Below are 8620 nucleotides of genomic sequence, written 5' to 3' on the forward strand. Positions count from 1 at the left end.
TCAAATGTGCTGGCAAAGATAGGCTAGAAAGGAGACAAACCAGAGAGGAACAGAGACTTGTTGAAATACTACCTAGGAAATAATATAAAAAAAGAGAGTCCTTGAGGACTGGCACAGATGAGGAAGTGGCACAGATTATAACACTGAATCATTCGCACAGAAACCAGCCCTCAGTTCTGACAAGCAGCAGGGTTCTAGGAAGATGGATTCCTCCAGGGTTCAGCAACAAACTGAAGCCAACAGGGCTTGGGGTTTGGCTGAGACTCACAGTCTTTCCCCAATGTGCTGACTTGGCGGAAACTCTGTCCTCTAGGAGCCAGCCTCTCTGGAGACTGTAATTTTTTTTAACCCATGTGTATTTGAGGGAAAACTTAATCTCTCTGCCTCTGGCTCATTTACACTTAAGTCACCCAAGAGTTGTTTTGCTCTGTATTATTTGATGGCTAGTCAGTTAGAGCTTAATTTAGAAACAGCCTCTGGGCCTGCAAAAAGACCCAGGCTCAACACTCAGAGCCAGTTTTGGCTTACAAAAATAGGAGGCTATCTCCCCGGATACCAGTACAGGGAAGTGGTCTCCGTGTCTTCTTTCCCTAGATCCTGTACTCACTCCATCCCATACACATGGCTGACACTCATTCTCCTGAGGAACTGGCTCTGGGCAGAGGTGAGCAGAACAGGATGCCTGACTGCTCTGTTGGCCATGCAAACTTGCACATAGTCATGACTAAGATGCCTTAACCATGAATCAGCCTTAACCATGAATGTAAAAGTGCTTCTCTAGGGAGAGTGCCGTGGGTTCAAGTCCTGCCTCTCTCCTTTTCTAAGACAAGTGACTTAATCTTTAGGGGTTTTAGTTTTCTCATTTTTAAAATGTTGATAATATCATGACAGTATTCCACCAATGGGGAGACTTAAATGCATTGACTGCATATCACATAGCAAGCATGACCAGCTCTTTGTGCCTCTGAACAACTTTACAAAGTTGTAATGTGGTAGTACTCCCTGCAGGTCTGAGCCAGGAACCTCTCGCCTTCACAAGGGCCTCTCTGCTGCCTGAGACTGGGTTCTCCCAGAAGCAGAAGCCAAGGTAAGTGTCTGAAGGTGATCCTAGGAATATTTCTGTTGATCTTGTTATTTTGAGACCAGGTCTCAATAGCTATGTTATCAAAGGCTTGCGATTTAACTAACAATGATCTTACATTCCTTGTCCTTCTGCCGCCACCTCCCAAGTGCTAGAATTACAGGTATGGACCACCAGGTCAGGCCATTCTAAGTTCTATTCTGTGTGTGTGTGTGTGTGTGTGTCTGTCTGTCTGTCTGTCTGTCTGTCTCGTTTCTTTGCCTCTGTCTCTGTCTCTCTCTGCCTCTGTCTCTTTCTGTGTCTCTGTCTCTGTCTCCCTGTCTCTCTCTGTGTCTCTCTCTGTCGCTGTCTCTGTCTCTGTCTCCCTGTGTGTGTCTGTCTGTCTGTCTGTCTCTTGTTTCTCTGCCTCTCTGTCTCTGTCTCTGTCTCTGTCTCTTTCTCTGTCTCTGTCTCTGTCTCTCTGTTATCTCTCTGTGTATCTCTGTCTCTTGTCTCTCTGCCTCTCTGTCTCTCTCTGTCTCTATCTCTGTGTATCTCTGCCTCTGTCTATCTCTTTGTTGTCTCTCTGTGTATCGCTGTCTGTCTCTCTGTCTCTCTCTGTGTCTCTGTCTGTCTCTGTCTCCCTGTGTGTGTATGTGTGTGTGTGTATGTGTGTGTGTGTGTGTGTGTGTGTGTCTATGACAGACTATGAGGCCTCACATCTGCTAGGCAAGCTCTCTACCACTTCTACTACTGAGTTAGGTCCCCATCAGTCTTAGGACCACTGATAAGGGAGTAACAAAATGAGAGAGGAGGCAGAAAAGAACCAATAAAGGATGTGTTAATGAGCAGGTTTGTGCAGTAGATAACATGGACTTGACTCTACCCAAAGCCTCAGAAGACCACACAGCACGTGCTTCATAACCAGCTCATCCAAGAAACAAAGGAAACAAAGGAATTGTGGGCCACCTCCCAACTCCCAGGAGTGTTCACACCCCAGCATGCAGGCCTATCATACCTCCGTACCCAGAATAAACCTCAAACAGAGACCTGTAGGTGCTGTCCTGGAGAGCCAAGGTGTGTGCAAATTCTGAAACTCTGCAGCATCGAGGCTGACACAGAGAAGTAGCTGCACTCTGTCACCCCTGGGCCTTGGAAAAACTCAGGGCTTTGCAGACAGCCAAGGAAGAGAAAAACCAAATGCAGAAACCTTTCAGGGACTGGTAAAAATAACCGGAGCTAGTAGATGACATTCTCCACATTTCTCCCCTCAAAGTGGACTGTCCTGAAATCTAGTTTATAAATTTTCTTGGAAAAATTATCTTCTGAGATCAAGCAAAATATCTCACTTGGAAGAAGTTAGTTCTGCAACCCTCCTCACTCTCCTCTCTCTGCTGCAGTCCCTTAGCCCTCAGCCATGAAACCAAGCTGTACCCATAAGCTTTGACTTCAACCTTTGCTTTCTAGGGAACTCAGGTGACCATGACAGAATTGATGTCGTCTCAGTTGCAGATCTCAATCACTGTACCAACTTCACAGAGACTAGAGGCACAGTGTGGGTACCTCATGAGCACCTACTGAGAAGGTTAGACCACCAAAATCATCCAGGAGAATGCCAGAGATTCTGGCTCATAAACTAGCTCGACAAGGAAAGCCCTGCCCCTAGGGAGAATGCTCCACCAATGCAAAGCTCCTGCTTCCCCACGTCACAGACAGAATTCGTGGAGGAGCTAAGATCCACTTTCATGGCTTCTCAGACTGGAGCTAAGATGCAGTATCTCTGCATTTGGTTGTTCCCAGCAACCCCACACCATCTCTTCCCCAATCAGTAAAAAGCTTGGATTTCATGGTAGGCAACTAATTGTCTTATCAAAAATATAAGGAATCAGGGGCCGGAGAGATGGCTTAGCAGTTAAGAGCACTGGCTACTCTTGCAGAGGACCCGGGTTCCATTCCCAGCACTCACAGGCTGCCAAACAACCATCCATAGCTCCAGTTCCAGGGGGCCTGATGCCTTCTTCTGGCCTCCATAGCCATCATTGCGCGACACAGGTGCACTTACATACACGCAGGCAATACATTCATATACATAAAAATAATAAATAAAACTATATATATACATATATGTATATATATGGAAGCAGACACTGCAGTTAACTTCATGTGTTTCAAGATCAATGTCAGCTTTTGATATGTTGAACATAGAGACCCTAAGTGTCTTCTTTGATGCAGCATCCATGTCTGATAAAGAAAAGAAAACAAAGCTCAGATCCAATAATTACCCTGTGCTATGGCACACATACCATCTTGACCCATCCCCTCACCTGTACTGGTACAGATGCGATAGCCCCACACCAGCTGGAGCCACCCCTGCAGCTTGCCTATGAGGACACTCGCTACAAGATGAATAATACGTCACTTGTTTCTGGGAGGAAGATGCCTGTCACTTTGCACTAGCGAAAATGCCAATGAATATTCAGTGAGAATCACCGCTACCATGGCTCACCGTGTGTGAGCAGGGTCAGTAATGACCCATGTGATATGATTTCAGAGTGATCCTTCTGCCCACGATCACCTACAGGAAGGGGCAGAGACGTGCAGAAGAGGAGGAAATGGCCAGTTGTGGAGCACTATGTTCCAGTTCTGCACTGGAGCTATCTCTGGGTTAGACACAGGGTGCACAGAGTCTTTCCCTGAAGCCAACTATCCAAGATGTCAGCCTTTGTGGTCCACATGGCATCCACTCTGCCCAGGCAGCACCAAGGCAGTAAGAGACCAATAAACACATAAATGATGTGATTATATCATCATAAAACTTACCCAAATAGGACTTGGCCAGCAGGTTATATTCCAATGTCCCTGAAATACAATTCCCCTTCATACACCTTCTGGGCGGTAAGCATTGTCCACGCAGGAAAGCTCCTCTTCAAGCCCAGTCACCCTTAAGAGAAATTACACAGCAAGGCTCAAGCATCCTAGTGTCTAGAAATGAGGACGGAGGGCAGGGGGGAGCAGGAGAACAGCCTCTCAGACTAAATAGGACTATCAGAAATAGCGAAAGAGGGAGAAAAGAACCGGCCAGGTTACAAGCTGTGCAGCTGAGGGTAGTGGGAGCGAGCCTGGGTGGGGGAGGTGAGGATGGACCAAACTGCTACAAGGCTATATCATCCCATCAGAACCAGTACCCCATCATAGCAGAGGCTTTTCACCACTGGTGGGACCTTGATAAGTTATTAATTCTGGGCATCGGTGTTCTCATCTGTCAAATGGGCACACCTAAGACTGCAGCGACGCTAGATAAGGGAATGTGTAGAAAGTACCTGGATGATGTGACCACTCAGGGGTCAGTTGTCACTGCTATTAGTGTTTTGTAATCCATCAGGAGACCAAGGAAGGAAAGGCTTCTGAATAGAAAATGCAGCGATGAATTCATAAATGCTCCCCTTTCCCTTTACCGAAACTTGCTGGGGAGTCCAGCTGGACTCTCTGGACAAGGAAAGAAGGTTATGGCTCAGTCCACATTTGCCCACAGCTCCTCCATAAGTCTGGACTCTCAATCCTTGCCCCTGAGGACTCTCCCTCCCCGAGATTTGCACATTTGGCTATACTGCGTGCTAGCTGTTGATCGCTGACGCTACAAGAGCGCTTCGGGGTTGTTGGAAATGCTGAGGCTTGCTTTTCCAGGCATTTATTTCAACTACGCGTTCCTAAAATCTTACTGAGGCCGGAGCAGAAACACAAGAAGGTACAAACTGGATAAAGTCTACTGCTCAGGACACATGAGACTAATCGCTCTTTAATTCTATCTGCGTGAAGCCCAGTGAGACCTTGTTCATAGCGCTTGATCTGAAGGGGCCACATAGGACAAGGATATTTAAAATGGAGAAATAAATGCCAAAGCAGAAACATAGCCAGAAAAACAGAAAAAAAAAAAAAAAAAAAAAAAAAAAAAAAAGAATTGGAAGCTGATTGTTTCCTATGCTGAAATGCTCATTTATTGTGGAGCCCTGCTGGCCTCATCTTTCCCTCCCAGCTCTGAGGATCCAAGAGCTCTGAGTTCTGCCTCCTGGGGAAGAGGTTTGAATATATGGTGCCAACCTGGTGTCTGGCTCCTCTCTACCTACAGGACATACAGGAGTGGCAGCAATCTTGGCTGTAAGTTCATGTAGGGTACAGTAAAAATTACTAGCGCCTAGGACCCCCCCGGCCCCAGACTGTAACTTACTGTGGTAGAACTAGAAATCAAAAGAGCTTTTTGCCTTTTACAGAAATAAAATATATGCGTGGAAAATGGCACATCAGTGTGCAGCTTAAAACATTTTCACAAAGGGACAGAACCATATGAGTAGCACAGAGGCCTAGACAGATCATCACTGTAAATTCCCTCACAAGTCCTTATAGACCTCACTCCTCTCATGGCAATTATCCAGACTCCTAATAGCATAGGCTAATTTTGTCCATTCTTGTGATTGACATAAAAGAGATCATATATATATATATATGTGTGTGTGTGTGTATATATATGTATATATACATATATATACATATGTATAAAACCATGTTGTGATGGCTCATTTGATCTACTTGTGCAATCTAGAATCACCTGGGAAGAACAGAAATAAGAGATTGTGTGGAGCAGGTCGGCCTGAAAGCAGGTATACATGTATTGTCTTGATTATGTTAATTGAGGTATGAAGCCCTACTGTGGGCAGCACCATGCCCTAGACAGGACCTCCTGAACCCCTGGCTCTCTGGTCTTGATTGTGGGTATGGTGTGACCAGTTCTCTCAAGCTCCTGATGCTGTGTCTTCCTTGCTCTGATGCACGACAACCAGGAACTGGGAACTATATTAAACCCTTTTTCCCCCTAAGTTGCTTTTGTCATGATATTTTATCACAGCAACAGGAAAAAAACTAAAGCGCTGTTTAATATGTAAACCTTTTTTAGCAAATCTGGAGATGGAATCCAGGACCTTGCTAGGTAAGCATTCTACACAGAACTGTATCCAGAGTCCCTATGTAAATGTTAAATTTTAAAATTGTTTTGGGTTTTCTTTAGAATAACTAGTTTATTAGTATCTATAAAACAACACACAGACATATTCAAAGAATGAAAAACATAATTTAAGTTCAGATTTCCCAATAAATTAACAATCTGTCATGTAATCACATGTGGACACTGCCTGTTTAAGGACTAATTTTACATTGAAAATGTGTTATATCTTGAGAGAGTATTCAGAGGACTTACATGAAGTATGGTGTATATTCAACATGTGCTTTTTAAAAATTATCTTTTCTTGTTCTACTTTCTAAATGTTATACCTACACGTGTATTTGTTTACATATAGACATGTATACATTATAGGTTCGAATAGAATAATAAAAGCTGGTGTATATGTAAAATAGACTATTATTCATCTCTAAAGAAAAATGAAATAACAAAATTCCCAGATAATAGATGGACCTAGAATGTACAATATTGAGGTCACTCAATCTCAGAAAGAAAGAAGATGCGTCTTCTCTCATATGCAGGTCCTAGAACAGTTTTACAGAAAAAATAGGCAGTACCAAGCACATTTGTATGTATACTCTGCACCCAGGTTACCTGTGGTTGATGCTTTGCCTAGCTATGGTAATTTAAAGTAGACTTTTCTCTCTAGTTTACTTCACTCAATATTTGACTTTAGAGATTTATCTACTTGGTTGTGTGTAGTGGTCAATGTTCCATTCTCATTGTTGAATTTATGTTGTTCATTGTTGTTTATGTTCTCATTTTTGTTCATTATGTGAATAATCTTTATTTATCCATACCACTGTGGCTGTACAATTGGCTAGTTCCCAGTTTGACATCCTTACAAATAGCGCTACTATGGACATCCTAGCAGGCACGATGTTTCTAAAAAGCTCCTCAGGGATTCACACTTGCAGGGGCTCTAATGTACTGGATCAAATCGCTCCACCTTGAGCTGCTGTCCTGTTACTTCTTACCCTCCAGTCTCTGCTCCTCCATGGACTCGTGTGTTCTTGCAGTGCACACCACAGTGTGGAAGGCACTGCGGACCATCAGCAAAGGTGTTTGTTGGTCAGTTGATGAACTGTGCTTCCATATTCCATGTCACTCTGCTCCAGGTTGGCAGAAGTTTCTCCACTGGGGGAACGAGCTGTGCAGTGCCCACCTTTGCTGCATCTGGACCACCGAAGGCTTCCATCTGGTCTTCCTGTGATACCTCTTAACAGGCATCTTCAGGATGTGCTTGAAAGAGCAGATCCTGAGCACAGTTCTAAACAGCCAGCATCACAATGAGCTGGATCAGCCATGGGCTGTTCACTGGTCAGTTGCCATTCTTTTGTATATTTTGTATATTGATTGCGTCCCAATTTTGCCTTCCCAGTGACTTTTTTTTTCTTAATAATTTATTGCGGCAGCTACTTAAAGAAGTGAACCCCTGGTTTCTGGTATATATATGGCCATTATTTTCACTACAGAATGTCTTTGAATTTTGTGTGATGGTCCGTGAGATCTACACATCTAAGCCAATCATCTGCCTCCTGGGTTCTTCCCAGTTCCACCAGAAGCTTTGTGCCCAGCATTGTGAACTTCCCAGTGCACTCTCAGCAATGCCTCCAGCTCTGACTCTGACTGAGAAAACAGCTCTACCTCTGTTGTTTGTCTGCCTATTGATTTCCAAGGTTTTACAGCAACAAACTTCCATCAACCTTGTAGCTTCCAACAAAAGTGCATCTGTTCGCAGTTCAGGGTGTCAGCTGTTCAAAATGTTCATGCCGAGAGTGGATTTCCTAGAGACACTGAAGGAGAAAACATCCTGCCTCTCCCCTGCCTCCAGGGACACCACTGTCATCCTTGGCACCCACCGCTCCAGGCTCTACCTCGGTCCTCACATCACCTTCATCTTTCTCTTTGTCTGGGCTTCTGTGCTGGTGAATTTTGCATATCAGCTTAATTGGGCCACATCTCCCAGATTATTATTATTCCCAGGTCAAGCATTATTCTGGATATTTCCTAGGAGGGTGTTTTGGGATTAGATTAGCATTTGTGCCAGTGGACTCTGAATAAAGCGCATTGCCTTTTATTATGTGGCTGGGCCATATCCAATCATTAGAAGGCATGAGTAGAACAAAAGGCTGACTCCCAGAACAGGAAGGAACTGTGCAATAGGAAATCTCCCAGCTTGAGCAATACCAGCTCTTCCCTTCCTGGGTCTGCCTCTTGCTCACTAGCCTACAGATTGTGGATTTTCCAACCTCCAGAGCTATAAGAGAAAATTCCCTAAAATAAGATCCTCTATGCTCCCACATATCCTAGTGGTTGTTCCCTCTTCTTAGAAATAGCCAGTCATTAGACACAGGGCCTATCCAAATCCGTTATGACCCTCTCCTAACTAATCTGCAAAAGCCCTACGTTGTTTCTCCCCATCCTGATTTCACTAGAGATTCAGTTATCCACGAACAACCTTGGTCCAAAAATATTAAGCAGAAAATTCCAGGAATTAAAAATTGGTAGGCTTTAAATAACTTTTACTATGCCAAAATGTTGTAATT

Source organism: Nannospalax galili, unplaced genomic scaffold, assembly GCF_000622305.1.
Source record: "Nannospalax galili isolate Female #2095 unplaced genomic scaffold, S.galili_v1.0 scaffold891, whole genome shotgun sequence".
Classification (NCBI taxonomy): Eukaryota; Metazoa; Chordata; class Mammalia; order Rodentia; family Spalacidae; genus Nannospalax; species Nannospalax galili.